The sequence below is a fragment of the Schistocerca cancellata genome, chromosome 4 (assembly GCF_023864275.1).
Source record: "Schistocerca cancellata isolate TAMUIC-IGC-003103 chromosome 4, iqSchCanc2.1, whole genome shotgun sequence".
Classification (NCBI taxonomy): Eukaryota; Metazoa; Arthropoda; class Insecta; order Orthoptera; family Acrididae; genus Schistocerca; species Schistocerca cancellata.
The window spans coordinates 361,697,285-361,714,420 of record NC_064629.1 but is presented as its reverse complement, the minus strand read 5'-3'; the positions used below and the strand labels follow the sequence as shown (position 1 = coordinate 361,714,420).

Genomic DNA, 17,136 nt, shown 5'->3' with positions numbered 1-17,136 from the left:
TGTCTGGAAATCCTTTAATATCTGTCTATATTTTTAATTTGCTGGATTGCAATGATGTCTGTACCTGAATTTCCTCTCTGCTCTGTTCCTCTGTGATAAAATACATCACATAATTTAAATTCTGTTTGTTCTTCCTTCTTTCGCATCACTTATGATAACCCTACTACATCACATTTTATTTTACGTATCTCCTTCCCCAACTCCACAAGCACGTCCTTCAACTTAAGGTTTTACAATTTAGTGATCCTAATTAAACAGTTGTTGACACAGTTGTTTCCTTAACCAAATTTAGCATATCAGGGTTCAGGCGCAGAAATATCTTGGCGTTCCCTATGACCTGCAGTCATTGTCTGAGCTCCGTCAGTCCACTATTCTCAGTAATCATTCCTCCTGATCGGAATAACGACGTCTAACGAACTCGCACGTGGCTGTAGGACCTCCGACGCTAGCCTACCAGGGACCGAAGCGTTTTGGAGACAGCACTAAAAGTCGGCAGAGCTGTGCTTACAGCAGCATAAAATGAAATGATCGTGTGGCACTGACAGCCGGGAGGCCCCATCCAGGGGAGTTCGGCCGCCGAGTAGCAAGCTTTATTTCAGGTGACGCCACACTGGGGTGATGATGAATGACAATGAAGACAGCACAACACCCAGTCCACGAGCGGAGAACATCTCCAACGCGGCCGGGAATCGATCGCGGGCCCGCTGCAGGGTAGGCAAACACGTTAACCACTCAGCTAAGCAGTCGGACAGATCAGCATAAGTGGTTCTGAATGTCAGACGCGATGAGTTTGTACACTAATCAAGTACCGGAAAAGGTCTGAAATCTCCAGCCAACTTTGTGTCACCTGTAATACATTTGATCGTTAGGGTTGCAGAATGATTCTCCACGCAGTATGCTGTTGCTGAGCAGCCCATGTACATTTATTTCCCATAATGTGATGAGGAAAATTGTTACCTTATCAGTATTGACAGCAGACACGATTGGGCATTAAAATCTATTTTCATTATTTCTCTGAATCCTTACTAAGGCGTAATGATGAGCTTTCACACCACCGTCTAGTCACCTTCTGCATCTCACCTTCTGCAATCCTAGCGAGACACAGGATGACGTCGATATGTACGGAAACGCAATCTGTAGAAAGCACAGGCGTATTGCAAACAGAGACTTTTGTTTCATTTAACTATTTCTCGAACTTATTTGGTCATTAATTAACGTAAAGTTTTATATTTATAAGAATGACGTTCGGAGATCTCGAGTGGCCGCTACCGACAGCCATTGCGGGACATGTTGACAATACGCGTCGTCGGAATTTTCCGTAGCACACCACTGCCAGGAGCGCATGTGTAAGAAAAAAAGCTATATTCGCCCCTTGTCAACGGGCAAGTGGCGCCGTCCACCGTTCCCGGAGCATATACAGTGTTCCTATCCTGAAACTTTTCGTGAATTTTCAAACAATTTGCTTCATTTAGACGAAGTAGCTCTTTGAAATTTTTGTACTGCGTCAATTTTAAATTTAATTTAGTAGGTTTTACGTTCCACCAAGTTTTCGTTTGTGAGCTACAGAAAAGTATCAGTAACTCCGCAAATATTCGTTTGTGTGAAAAAATTGTACTTTACTTTCAGTATTTTCTGCACGTCGTATCATTCCTTATGTCTATCGAAAAGCCACCCTAGGTGTGACAAAATGGAACAACACTACCGCACTACAGTGAAACTACTTATCACGTGTGTTGTTTTCCAGTCTCCAACTGTACCCATACGCTGTGCCCAAAATCACCAGAACCTATCTACATCTACATCTACATGATTATTCTGCAATTCACAATAAGTACCTAGTAGAGGGTTCATCGAACCACCTTTAAGCTACCTCTCTACCGTTCCGTTCTCGAACAGTGCGCGGTAAAAAGGAACACTTAAATCTTTCCAATATCTGATTTCTCTTATTTTATTATGTGATCATTTCTCCCTATGTAGGTAGGCACCAACAAAATATTTTCACACTAAGGAGAAAGTTGGTGACTGAAATTTCATGGGAAGATCCTGCAGCAGCGGAAAACGCCTTTGTTTCAATGACTCACATCCCAATTCGTGTATCATATCGGTGGCACTATCTCCTTTATTTCACGATAATGCAAAACGAGCTGTACTTCTTTGAATTTTTTTCGATGTCCTCCGTCAATTCTATCTGATGAGGATCACATATCGCACAGCAGTATTGCAGAAGAGGGCAGACAAGCATAGTGTAAGCAGTCTCTCCAGTAGACCTCTTATATTTTCTAAGTGTTCTGCCAAGAGATTGCAGTCTTTGGTTTGCCTTCCCCACGACATTATCAATGTGATCGTTCCAGTTTAAGTTAATTGTTACTATAATCCATAAGTATTTAGTTAACATTACGACCTTTAGATTTGTGTGATTCATCGTCTAACTTAAATTTAACGAATTACTTTTAGTACTCATGTGGATGACTTCACACTTTTCACTGTTTAGAGTCAATTGACACTGGTTGCACCACACAGATATCTTGTCCAAATCATTTTGCAATTCTTTTTCATCATCTGATGACTTTTCGAGACGGTAAATGACAGCATCATCTGCAAACGGTTTAAGACGTCTGCTCAGATTGTCTCCTAAATCATTTGTGTAGATCGGGAACAACGGAGGGCCCATCATACTTCCCTTGGGAACACCAGTTATTACTTCTGTTTTATTCGATGTCTTTCCGTCAGTTATTACTAACTGTGAACTTTCTGGCAAGAAATCGCGAATACAGTCACACAACTGAGACGAGACTCCATAGCCACGCAATTTAATTAGAAGTCCCTTGTGAGAAACGGTGTCTTTAAGTCTTCTGAATATCTAAAAATACGGAATCAATTTGACGTCCCCTGTCGGTAACGCTCATTACTTCGCGAGAATAAAGAGCTAGTTATGTTTCACAAGAACGATATTTTCTGAATCTGGCTCACAGCACTATGGGCTTAACATCTATGGTCATCAGTCCCCTAGAACTTAGAACTACTTAAACCTAACTAACCTAAGGACAGCACACAACACCCAGTCATCACGAGGCAGAGAAAATCCCTGACCCCGCCGGGAATCGAACCCGGGCGCGGGAAGCGAGAACACTACCGCACGACCACGAGCTGCGGACTTCTGACTCTGTCTTAGCTGTTTGTCAACAAATCGTTTTCTTCGATGTGATTCAGAATTTTCGAGCAAAGTGTATGTTCTAAAATGCTACTAAAAATCGACGTTAGTGATATGGATCTGTAATTCAGCGGATTATTCCTATTTCCTTTCTGGAGTATTGGTATAACTTGTGCAACTTTCCAGTCTTTGGGTACGGATCTTTCTACGAGTGAGCTGTTTCATATGGTCGCAGAGTATGAAGCTATTGTATCCGCATATACTGAAAGGAACCTGACTGTTATACAATTTGGACCGGAGGCCTTGCTTTTCTTAAATGTTTCAAGAAGCTTCGCTACACCGAGGATATCTACTTCTAGGTTGCTCATGTTGGCAGTTGTTCTTGATTCAAATTCTGGAATATTTACTTCGTCTTCCCTTGTGAAAGAGTTTTGGACAACTATGTTCTGTAATTCTGCTTTAGTGGCACTCTCATCAAAAACGCTAACACTGTTATCGCGCAGTGAAGGTACTGATTGCGTCTTGCCACTGATGTACTTTACATTCCACTAGACTCTCTTTGGGCTTTCTGCCAGATTTCGAGACAGAGTATTATTGTGGAAACTGTTAAAACCATCTCACATTGAACTTCGCGCTAAATTTCGAGCTTATGTAAAACTTCGCCAATCTTGGTGATTTTGCGTTCTTTTAAATTTAGCATGCTTTTCTCGTTGCTGCAGCAACAATGGTCTTATCTGTCTTGTGTACCTACCATCTCTTATTAATTTATTTGTTATATATCTCTCAATTGCGGTCGACACTACTTCTTTGAATTTTAATCGTATCTGGCTTATGCTTACATAGTCCGATTCGAAGAACTGAATTCTGTATCTTAAGAAGGTGTCAAGCGAATTTTTGTCTGTTTTCTTAAAAAGATATATTTTGCCTTTATTTTTGGTTAGAAGATTGATGTTACCACTAACTGTAACTGTATAAGTGGGGTACCTCTTTGAAATTAGACTCAACATCTTGTTAAACTGTTCAGCAACTGTATCATCTGAGTCGGGAGTCGGTAAAAGGAAACAATTATTAATTTATGCCGGTTGTCAAGTATAACCTCTACCCAAGGTATCTCACAAGAACTATCTACCTCAATTTCACTACAAGGTAAGCTACTTCTGACATCTATAAACTCTCCACCACCAACTATATTTAATCTATTCTTCCCGAACACGGTTAGGTTCTTTGTAAAAATTTCAGTTTAACTTATTCCCGGTTTTAGCCAGCTTCCTATAACTGTTTGAGATTCACTGCTTACCAACACAGCTACGACAGTTTACAACTACAATATTGATTGTAGCTTTGTCTACCCTCTTCCTGTGTTTGTTCTGCATCCTTTTAAACTGAACCCCTTTCTGCACTTTCCCGAAACCCTCTAACCTAAAAAACCGCCCAGTGCCCTCCACACAGTCTCCGTAGCCTGTGTAATGGACCGCTGATCTATTTAGCAGAACCTGGAACCCCGCCACCCTATGGGGCAAGTCAAGGAACTCGCAGAACAGTCTGAGCCTCTGATTAATTAAGAACCTCCGGGGTCTGTACCAAACGACCACAGTCGGTTCTGTCAACGATGCTACAGAAGGTGAGCTCCATCTTCACCTAGCAAGCAAGACTGGCATTCTTTACTACATCAGCTGCCCATCCGAAACCAGAGATAATCTCTTCCGATCCAAAGCGACACACATCGTTAATACCAACATGAGCCACCACCTGCAGTTGGCTGCACCCTGTGCTATTCACGACATCTGGAAGCACCTGTTTCGCATTTGGAATGACTCCTCCGGGTATGCACACTGACTGAACACTGGATTCCTTCCCCTGCTTCGCAGCCATAACGCTAAGGGGTCCCATTACTCGCCTAGCGTTGGAGCTCCCAACCACCAGTAATCCCACCCTCTGTGAATGCCCAGACCTTTCGGGCCGAGAGGATTCCTCTGGAAGAGGGAGAGCGACTTCATTACGCTCAGTGACTTCATCAACCAGAGACAACGCCAGAAACCTGTTCGTCAGACGAACCGGGAAGGCCTTTCAGTCTGCCCCTCTGAAAGTGTTTCGCTACTGGCTGAGCCGAGGCGCCATTGAATTAGTAGACTGTTCTGTCTGCCACTGGCTCAGGTGTGGTATCGACTATCCCTCTTGCGGCCCGCCCGCACCTCGTGGTCGTGCGGTAGCGTTCTCGCTTCCCACGCCCGGGTTCCCGGGTTCGATTCCCGGCGGGGTCATGGATTTTCTCTGCCTCGTGATGGCTGGGTGTTGTGTGCTGTCCTTAGGTTAGTTAGGTTTAAGTAGTTCTAAGTTCTAGGGGACTGATGACCATAGATGTTAAATCCCATAGTGCTCAGAGCCATTTGAACCATTTGAACCTCTTGCGGCCCCGTTGCCGATATCTATGAGAAAGAGTTGGTATCTGTGGGTTGTGTGCTTGGAAGGTCTTTTCTTGCCTATGTATGTACGGGGTTCGTTGCCCAGAGAAGGAGGCATGAAGTTTGCGGATTGGCGATAGCGTCGCGACAAAAGGTGGTCACGAGGTCCGAGCGGCCGAAGCCACGATCTGCGCAAGGAGGGCCTGCGCAGAGCGAAGATACCGCAGTACTTCACCGGGCTCAGCGTCGACTACAAGCAGCAGGCTGACATCCCGTCGGTTGGTTGGCAACATTCGTGTCGGACGACGGCTCGTGACCTGCCTTCTCCTACCTGACTTTCATCGGCACCACTCACTAACCGCCGCGACGCACCGTGGATCCACGGAACTGCTTGCTGATAAAGGAGAGTAACATTATGTAATCCTCGTGGTGATTTGTATCATTGTCTACCTGCCCTCCTTATTATTTTCTGGTTTGTACTCGACCCTCAGAGTTTTACTCGGTCAGCTCTTTGGTCATAAATATAGTACTTAGATATACTTAACAGTAGTTGTCGTTTGAAAATTTGTCCAGCTGTTATGTTGCCTTTCCTTTCTGGTTTGTACCTGATCATTAATGTTCTAATTAATCAACTCTTGGCCGTAAATACATACGGAACAATTGTACTAAGGCACAGGTTGCCGTTAAACAAAGAGGGACCTTGTGGTTGGATTTATCTGTTAACCGGTTCGATTCTTTGATTGTAATTGCATTTCTCAGTCATTAGTTATAATCTGAACAACCTGGATTTATCTGTTAACCGGTTCGATTCTTTGATTGTAATTGCATTTCTCAGTCGTTAGTTATAATCTGAATAACCTGTTGTACTAAGCTGTTCGTCTGTGTGTTTGAAAGACCGGGTCATCATTGGTGTATTTTAGCTGGATCTTGTGGTCCCGCCGAATGAGTTCTCTAGTAATAAGTGTTCACAAGTAATGTTTTAAGACGGTCCATCAGAACGGTCTTCTGACAATCAGTTTAACTTTGAAAATATTAACAGCCAACTGTCACCAGGGCTTTAGTCAAAATAAAATTGTCAGAAGGGACGGGTTGGGATCCAGTCACACCTTGGTTGCCGATTTAAATTAAGAGGTTGGATGCTTTGAAGTAAACCTTATCATTGTCATATTGTTTGCTAATCTGTTTAACCTTTAAGCACAGGTGAGCATCTTAACCCAGAACCTTTCGACATACAGCTTTCAAATTTAAAGCTAATTCATCTTTTTTGAGTAATTGAATCACTCTTGTAATCAATGGTGCTTATATAGTTTTCCTATGATGCAGAGGGGCATATAATAAGTTTCACTCGATAACGGGCGGGCTGCTGATCCGGCCGACTTGTAATCATTATTGTATTGTTTGTTGTTTTGGAATACAGCACTTCAGATTTCTTTTGCAAAGATTAAAAGCTTATTCAATTTAAGGTTTAAGGTCAAAAGAATTTTGGAAATTTGTTCATTCTGTTAAAGAAAATTTTATGGTTAAATGCTAGATTATCTGTAAACACAGTTTATATATTGTTAAATGCCGTCCGCTGTGACCGAGTGGCTCTAGACGCTTCAGGCCTGAACCGCGCTGCTGCTACGGTCACATGTTCGAACCCTGCCTCGGGCATGGATGTGTGTGATGTCCCTAGGTTAGTTAGACTTCAGTAGTTCTAAGTCTAGGGGACTGATGACCTCAGATGTTAAGTCCCATAGTGCTTAGACACATTCGAACCATTTTTATTGTTAAATAAACAGGTTGTGTGAAAATAAAGTTATATTAATTCCAGTAAGTACCACGTATCACTGGCCACATCTTGGAACGATCTCCTACCCGACAACGGGTGAGGGATCAACCCCAGTGCGCCCATTATCCGGGACGGCCACAGTAGTGGACCGATCAGCTCAATGTCAGTGGGCGAGCAGTTTATTACAGTCTTGCTCTTGAGACACACTCGACGTTGTCGCGTATGAGATATGAAACAAAATACTGATGCGTCAAATTTGTGTACCTCTCTCAGTGGCACATTTGTAAGACTCTGACCTCGTATTCAGAATAATGGCAACTAAAATCCAAATTTAGGTTTTCCACGATTTCTCAGAATCGCTTATGGTGAATGACGGAATGACTACTTTGAAAAAGCACTGTCGAATTCCTTTTCCATCCTTCCCTAATCGTAGCTTGTATCCCGTCCCTGAAGACTTCGTCGTTGATAGGACGTTAAACCCTAAACTTCCTCACTATTTACAAGATATGTTCAGTTAGGGGCCGTCGTCCTGAGAGTAAGATCCATCATAGTTCATATACGGCGACGTCAGTTCATTCAAATGCTGAAAATAATTTTGCGTTCGTTTCCGAGAGGCTATGCAAGAGTTTCGCCTTCGCGTGCGTGGAAAGCTGTTAGCACAATCCCACGGCATTTATCAATTTTCTTGAAATAAATTTCTCACAGAAGCACAGTTAAAGGTCGATAAGAGACACACAGTAATACTCCACGTCAAGCAGTTCCTTAGTTATGTGAGTAGACCAGCAGTTTTTTGGGAGGATGGAAAGTTTGGAAACTCGTAATTATTAATCTCCGGTTAATTCCATTTTTCCACTGATACTCTTCACTTATATAGCTAGTTTCACTCGTGACGTCATTATATACTCTTGAAGTTGCCTCCAGTATCCGAAGGAAACATATTGTAAGAAGGAAGATTAGGTTATAAAGTCTTGTCGACAGTGTGGTCACTGGAGACGAAGAACAAGCTCGGAGTAAGGAAGGGATCCCTCCGTGTCCTGTCTCGAGGAATGCTTCTGGCAGTGTGGATCTGAACCGCCGAGTTGTCGAGTGCGAGTCCAGTATCTATCATTCCGCCATGTCGCTCGGTATGTACTGTTTTAGAGATACGCTTTAACGTCATTCATATATAAATATGTGCAGTATCGAATCATCTAAAAGTACAAACTATGTAGACTCAAACAAAAGGCGCTTTCTCTCTCACTGGATATGGTTCATTCAGCTACAAGGCCGGAATATTCTTGAATTATCATGATGTCCTCACACATTCTAGCTGCAGGATAGTTTAACAACTGAATGCAATATTTCCGCAACGATAGGTCAGAACACCTGTTTCCGTAGAAGCGATTGCTTGCGCACACTTGTGTGGTGGATCTCTTACCAGAGGTAGCTAACTAAGGTCTTGGCTTGCAAGAAACTGTCACCACCATTCTTTGACGATAAAAAGGGGAGAGGTGATAACTTCAAGACCCTGGTTACAAAACTTTGCACCAGTGCGTTGCATTAAACCAGGCAACGGTGTCCCACGGAGTGACGGTATTCTTGTTCGTCACAGTGGTCTGTCCAACGGATGGGGATGTTAAACTCGGTGGTTGTTTTGATGCCATTGGAAGGGTGTACGTCTAGGCTACGACCTTTCAGAGGACGGCAGTGCAAGATTCCCGCATCAGCCCTCGTAAGACTGACTTTTGGTGTGAAGAATGTCTTCAATCGAAATGTTGGAACTCTACTGTGAAATGTAGAAGACTAGGTTATTTGTACGAGAGTACCTTTGGGTTTCAGAAAACTATCTACACGAAAACGGCAAGGCATACAGAAAATAGACGTGTATCAGTTGACAGAGCATCTCTTCATGTTGCTAACTTGCATCACGGGTGCTCAATATGGGCGCGTTATTTGACGCTGCAGACGTCAGTACTTGTGTGAAATTCATTTAAGCTGTGCCATTAATTGTATGGGAAGGCGTGAATGCAGCCTGCTTTGGATATCTGTTCGTTGCGTTGCTTATCTGGAAGCGCGAACTACACCGTCCAGTCACGCTACAGTAACCACATATCAAAAGTCTGAATAACCTACTTTTGCTGCGCGGATCGTTGCGAAACGTGCAGGAAGAGAGTCAATACGTTTCTGGAAGGTACTGTAAGTAGGCTGTTTAGGTTTTTATATTGGTAACGCCACGTAACGCTTTGTATGAAAATCACTGGCTGTGCTGTGTGCAGTCTGTGGCTGGTTTGCATTGTTGTTTGCTGTTGTAGTGTTGGGCAGCTGGCTGTTAACAGCGCGTAGCGTTGCGCAGTTGGAGGTGAGCCGCCAGCAGTGGTGGATGTGGGGAGTGAGATAGCAGAGTTTTGAGAGCGGATGATCTGGACAGAGACAGTAAATTTGTAAGACTGGATGTCATGAACTGATATACACTCCTGGAAATTGAAATAAGAACACCGTGAATTCATTGTCCCAGGAAGGGGAAACTTTATTGACACATTCCTGGGGTCAGATACATCACATGATCACACTGACAGAACCACAGGCACATAGACACAGGCAACAGAGCATGCACAATGTCGGCACTAGTACAGTGTATATCCACCTTTCGCAGCAATGCAGGCTGCTATTCTCCCATGGAGACGATCGTAGAGATGCTGGATGTAGTCCTGTGGAACGGCTTGCCATGCCATTTCCACCTGGCGCCTCAGTTGGACCAGCATTCGTGCTGGACGTGCAGACCGCGTGAGACGACGCTTCATCCAGTCCCAAACATGCTCAATGGGGGACAGATCCGGAGATCTTGCTGGCCAGGGTAGTTGACTTACACCTTCTAGAGCACGTTGGGTGGCACGGGATACATGCGGACGTGCATTGTCCTGTTGGAACAGCAAGTTCCCTTGCTGGTCTAGGAATGGTAGAAAGATGGGTTCGATGACGGTTTGGATGTACCGTGCACTATTCAGTGTCCCCTCGACGATCACCAGTGGTGTACGGCCAGTGTAGGAGATCGCTCCCCACACCATGATGCCGGGTGTTGGCCCTGTGTGCCTCGGTCGTATGCAGTCCTGATTGTGGCGCTCACCTACACGGCGCCAAACACGCATACGACCATCATTGGCACCAAGGCAGAAGCGACTCTCATCGCTGAAGACGACACGTCTCCATTCGTCCCTCCATTCACGCCTGTCACGACACCACTGGAGGCGGGCTGCACGATGTTGGGGCGTGAGCGGAAGACGGCCTAACGGTGTGCGGGACCGTAGCCCAGCTTCATGGAGACGGTTGCGAATGGTCTCGCCGATACCCCAGGAGCAACAGTGTCCCTAATTTGCTGGGAAGTGGCGGTGCGGTCCCCTACGGCACTGCGTAGGATCCTACGGTCTTGGCGTGCATCCGTGCGTCGCTGCGGCCCGGTCCCAGGTCGACGGGCACGTGCACCTTCCGCCGACCACTGGCGACAACATCGATGTACTGTGGAGACCTCACGCCCCACGTGTTGAGCAATTCGGCAGTACGTCCACCCGGCCTCCCGCATGCCCACTATACGCCCTCGCTCAATGTCCGTCAACTGCACATACGGATCACGTCCACGCTGTCGCGGCATGCTACCAGTGTTAAAGACTGCGATGGAGCTCCGTATGCCACGGCAAACTGGCTGACACTGACGGCGGCGGTGCACAAATGCTGCGCAGCTAGCGCCATTCGACGGCCAACACCGCGGTTCCTGGTGTGTCCGCTGTGCCGTGCGTGTGATCATTGCTTGTACAGCCCTCTCGCAGTGTCCGGAGCAAGTATGGTGGGTCTGACACACCGGTGTCAATGTGTTCTTTTTTCCATTTCCAGGAGTGTATATAATGACTTCTGAACACTGTTAAGGTAAATACATTGTTTGTTCTTTATCAAAATCTTTCATTTGCTAACTATGCCTATCAGTAGTTAGTGACTTCAGTAGTTAGAATCTTTTATTCAGCTGGCAGTATTGGCGCTCGCTGTATTGCAGCAGTTGTTTTGTGAGGTAAGTGATTGACGAAAGGTATAGGTTATTGTCAGTCAGGGCCATTCTTTTGTAGGGATTATTAAAAGTCAGATTGCGTTGCGCTAAAAATAATGTGTGTCAATTTAGTGATGATCAGAATAAGTAAAGTGAGAAATGTCTGAGTACGTTCAGTTCTGCTCAGCTGTTTGAAAATCAAATAATGTAAGAGGTTTATCTGAAAAGTAATTCATTAATTTTTCTAAGGGGATGTTACAGTACCTACATGGATATAGATCCATGGCCATTGCAGTGCCGCAGCTAACTGCACTAGGTGGCGTGAACAGCCCAATCGAGGTGGTCCCGTAGATTATCGATTGGGCTTAAGTCCAGGGAGCTTGGTGGTCACGGGAGTTCGGTTAAGTTATTCTGGTGCTTTTTGAACCACATACATTTACTGTGAGCTGTGCGACACGTTGCATTGTCCTGATGCTAGATGCCATTCTACCGACGAAAAACGAACTTCATATAGGGGTGGACATGGTACCTAAGGACAGATGCATACTTATGTTAATCCATTGCGCCTACCAGATTGAAGAGCCCCTTCCGACCATTTTTTTTTCAGACGTTTCACGCTGTACATCTATCTGGTGGACTATAAAACATGATTCGTCTGAAAAGACAGTCTTTCGCTAATAAGTAGAACTCGAACTGCGGTATTTGTGTGCAAATTCCGGCGTTCGTCGGCGGTGAACTGCAGTCAGCATGAGCGTATGAACCAGGTGCATGCTACGGAGGCCCATACACAGCAACGTTCACTGAACGGTCGTTGAGGAACCACTGTTGCTAGCTCCTTGGTTCATCTGGGAGGACAGTTGCTCAACAGCTGCAGGTCTACTCACGTGTGGTGTACCATAGTTGTCTCGGCACCGATGTTGGATAACGCCATTTATACAGGATGCACTTTTAACCACTGCGGCACGTAAACAGTTTACTAACTTAGCCGTATCGGAAATGCTTCCACCGCTGACCCGAAAGCCAACGATGATGCTCTTTTGGACGTAGTATGACGTAGTACGACAACGACTGCGCTGTTTTCCACGTCCCCCAGACGTGCTTCATGTACGCTCCACTGCTGGTCACTGGACTCGCATTCGGGAGGACGACGGTTCAATCCCGTCTCCGGCCATCCTGATTTAGGTTTTCCGTGATTTCCCTAAATCGTTTCAGGCAAATGCCGGGATGGTTCCTTTGAAAGGGCACGGCCGATTTCCTTCCCAGTCCTTCCCTAACCCGAGCTTGCGCTCCGTCTCTAATGACCTCGTTGTCGACGGGACGTTAAACTCTAACCACCATCCACTGCTGGTGCTGCCAGCTGCCGCCTGTGGGTGGTTATTGTACGTTGACGTCGAGCATAGGTGGTGGTCACATGAATGTGACTCGACCGTGTAATTCGATTCAGAACGGATGATTTGTCTACATGTCCCGACACGCCTACCTCTTAGTTCAGTTACGTTATGGAGCGTATTACAAATCGAATCTCGGAGAGTCCCACAGATATGTGTCATTTGATTGTATGACTTGCAGATTTCGCGCAGACGGGTTTGAAACCCCAGAGGTACTTATAAATAATTTTATATTTTACTACTTGACAACAGTGATGTAAGAAGGATTTTACGCTATTTTATGCCACAGTTTTAAGTTTCCATATAACCTGTTGGGAATTAGTTAAAGATACCTGATGTTGATCTGAAGATCAAAACCAGTTGTGAATAAAGAACTGTTTATTAGCTGCTCTTGTTGGTTGAAATATGACTTCTTTTGAGTTTTTAGTTGAGATTTGATGGTGACACTTTCTGGTCATGAAAATTCCTACGTCTTTGTAACTCACCAGGGATGTTTGCTTCTGTATCTTCATCTACATCATATTCCGCAAACCACCTAACGGTGTGAGGTGGAGGGTACTACTGGTAACGCTAACTGATCTCCGCTTCTCTATTCCACTCTCGAATGGTGTGTGCGAAGAGCGATTGTCAATGAACCTCTGTAATGGCTCTAATTTATCGAATTCTCTCGTCGTGGTCAGTACGGGAGATGCATGTGGGAGAAAGGAATATGTTGCCCGACTCTTCCCGGAAAGCATTCTCTCAAAATTTCAACAGTAACCCTGTCCGTGATGCACTACGTCTCTCTTGTAACGTCAGCCGAAGGAGTTTGTTAACCATCCTGGTAACTAAACGGTCCCATGACGAAACGCGCCGCTCTGCGTTGGATATTCTGTAGCTCTTCTATCAGTCCTACATGGTAAGGGTCCCAAATTGATGAACAATAATCAAGAACCGGTGGACTATCACCTTATAAGCAACTTCCTTCATAGATGAGTTACCTTTCCTTAAGATTTTTCCCGTGAGTCTCATTTTGACATCTGCTTTTCCCACTCTTTGTTTTTTGTGGTCATTCCGCTTAAGCTCGCTCTGAATAGTTAGTTCTAAATATGTTGAAGTAGATACTGTTTCCAGCAATTTGTCATGAATAGTGTAGTTGTGCAGTAGCGGCTTCCTTTTCCTATGTACGCGCAATATGCTACATTTATTTACGTTCAGGGTCAGCTGCCAGACCTCTACAAATCGATACTGTCTTCCGCAGTTGCTGCTTTGTTATGTTGCTTGTTCATATGGGTGAACTGACGCACATCAGTCTTCTTCCCGTCACGCCATACAGTAGAACACAACATGCACATGCCTTCTGAAGTAACAGACATGCTTATGATTACGGGTGAGTGTTACCAGTGCTCTCCCGTACTAGTATTCTGTTTGATTTCTTCTGCTATAGTGTATCTTTTTGAAAACATTCTATAAAATGAATACTATTTGTTTAGGGGTATGTAATGAAGTTGCCAGGCATTCAACTTGAAGCGAAGCAGTCTCGTACAGGTACGTTTCGATCTGTAGCACAACGAACTTGAGACACCGCTGATTTGTGCTCAGAAAAACGACAATGAAGCAAGCCTATGCGAAATCGAAACAATGTCATTGCACTGCACATCGTACACGCAAATCCACACAACAGTACACGAACGTTCGCTAGAAAGCTACAAATCACACACGCGCGGCGCGCCGCATTTTGAAATACGCAAAAATGCACCAGTAGCACTGGCACAAGCAGCAAAAACTTTCAGTGGAGGACAAGATCAATCGGCTAACCTTTTGTGAGTGGGCGTTAAACCAACCTATTGCCTTTCTTAAAGAGGCTTCACAGACGAGTCAATGTTTTGCTGCACAGATGTTCAGATCTTACAGTCGGACACTATTCCGCCTCTGTGGAGCCCTGCTATCTGTGTGAGGCAGATCATCAACAGCGACTGACCGGCAATTGCTGAAGTGGTATCATCGGTAAGTGTGTTGTTGGTACTCATTCTCTTAACTCAGACTGATCGGGAGAAATTACACCACCTTCCTTGGGAACGATTTGCCTGCTCTGCTCGACGAAATTGGTTGAAGAAAGTGACAAGTCAACAAAGACCAAGAAAGGCCACAAATTTTTGGTACAGTAGTAGAAGGGAGTGCCACGACACACTAAAAGTACTACGGTGGGGTGCGAGCGCGGGGGTCGTTTAAAAATCACTTTTTATGCTTCTCTTGAATAACTCAAAAACTGCGAATTCTAGCGATAACGTTTACAAGTAAAAAAGTAAAACTGCATTAAATTTCCTACAAAAATCGGTCCTATTCATATTTTTCTCTAGAAATAATAGTTTACGTGTTTCAGGGAATAAAAAATGAAATATTATTAATTATATTATTTTAATCGTTTAAAATTAGTGTTTATTGCTAAATGAAATCGGTTAGAGACAAATATTGAATGTGTGTATGACATATAAGTGCAATAGAAGCGTATTCAGGGACAAATTGTGATAACATGTTACGTCACAATAAGCAACTACAGGGTGTCTGACAAAGCTATACCGACACTTCAACGGCTCGCCTTATAAATTACTGACGACGCAGTGCACAGACTATGAGTTACTAACGCAAGGAACGCATATCGATGGAGTCTACGATAATCTCTGCTTAATGTTCTACATTTCTAGAGAGGAAATTGATTCTTAGGCATCTTGTACGACATTTGTAACGATTTCCCCACAACGAGCGCTGCTTGCCTTTCATTTTGCGTACAGACTATACCTGCCCATTATTTCTTGTCCTGTTCTCTTTTCTGAGCAGACAAAATAATTCCACTGAACTTACTGAAGTTATTTCTTAATGAAGTTATTTTCAGTTCATTAAGTGAGTACTTATATACTGTTGTTAAGTGCACTCTTGTGTCAAATACGTTCCTACAAACAGTGGCTGAGAACTGTTTAATTTGTACGAGTGCTGTCGTCGACAATCTATTTGGAGTTGGCGGGAAAGGGACTGGACTGGTAATTGTGGCATCTTGCTGCTGTCTACCGTTGAAAGCGTATTGTAAAAACGTGTAACCATGTTCTACTCACTTGGTGGTGAATTAATGAGTGACCAGCAACTTACTGCACTTGTCTCATCATTTATTATATTACCGGTATACTGCATAAATCTTTTCCATTTAGGAATTGCTGGTACTTAAAGTGTGCCGATCGGAGTGGAGTCAGTTGTCATAATGTACAGTACATGTTGCAGCTAGGTGACCTGCTTCTGATGCAGATCGGAGCCAATTCAAGCCTCTGGATCTTTTCAGATATTGGGAGAGCTGAGGCTGGGGTGACGCATTCGATACCCCCCCCCCCCCCCATGCTGTGAAAAGTATTCCAACCATTGATAGTGGAGACAGTGAAATCGGCATTATCTAATACATATTGACAGCGTGGTACACTTGTGGCAGACTCTTCAGTTGATAGACATTTGACAGCTACAGCTGTAAAGCTTTATTACATAATAGTTCTCTTAACTAAAAATAAGAATCCACTTAAAGAACTGAAAAAGTCCACCATATAAACATGAGCTCAGAGAATTTATTTTGTCCATTCACATAAAAGAGTTGGACAGGAAATGCTGGGGAATTATAGTCTGTCCGTAAACCGAAAAGCGAGCAGCACTGGTGGTGGGGAAAGCCGTCTTTACAGGAAGAACGCTACAGCTGTTATGCCTGATGATCAACAAGTAGACCACACGGAAGTCGGATTTTTGTAATTTTTAGTATTTATGGTACGTGAAGTTCAGAACTGAAATATCAGTTACACAAGGCAGTAAGATGCAACTCACAAACTCTCGAGAAAATCGATTTTGAAGTTCTGAATCCTTCAGTACCCTAAAGTAATACAGATTTTTCCAACAGGCGGTGTGGTCCTTTGGTAGAGTGTTCTTCTGACCCAAGGACAGTGTGGATTCGATTCCTTGCAATGCAAATTCATAAACGAAGGTGCATGTTCTAGGAGCATTTTCGTGAAGCGTAAAATGCGCAAACATGGGAAAAAATCGGTAGCGCTCGCGACGGGTAATTGCTGGTTTAAGTCGCGCTTCGTTTACTGTACTTTCATTTTTTTCCTTCATCTCAATTTAAATATAAAATTCATCAAAAATATCCCAAATAACACGCTAAATGTCATTTTTATATTAAAAAATGTACGTCTCCTTATTTCTAAGTTGATATCATAAATAAAAATCCGAATTTCATTGCAAATATAAATTCTTAATTATTGATCTTTTGTAAAGGATTGATAACAAAGTTTGTTTCTGTTAAATAAAAGCACTACACATTAATTTTTCATTTTTCTGTATTTTACTCTTCACGGAAATGCATTTATGACATGCACGTTTGTTGCAAATTTATCATGGGTGTG

General features: G+C 43.9%; 1 protein-coding gene and 1 long non-coding RNA gene across 2 annotated transcripts in view; one reads left to right on the top strand and one right to left on the bottom strand.

The window, feature by feature from the left end:
- Positions 1 to 17,136, bottom strand: part of LOC126185141 (solute carrier family 41 member 2-like) — a 994,709-nt gene that overhangs the window by 937,321 nt on the left and 40,252 nt on the right. The gene's annotated exons all lie outside the window — the stretch shown is intronic.
- Positions 14,135 to 17,136, top strand: part of LOC126185145 (uncharacterized) — a 111,440-nt gene continuing 108,438 nt past the window's right edge. Inside the window, exon 1 of the long non-coding RNA XR_007536959.1 lies at positions 14,135 to 14,251. This is a non-coding gene — a long non-coding RNA (uncharacterized LOC126185145). The remainder of the gene's footprint in view (positions 14,252 to 17,136) is intronic.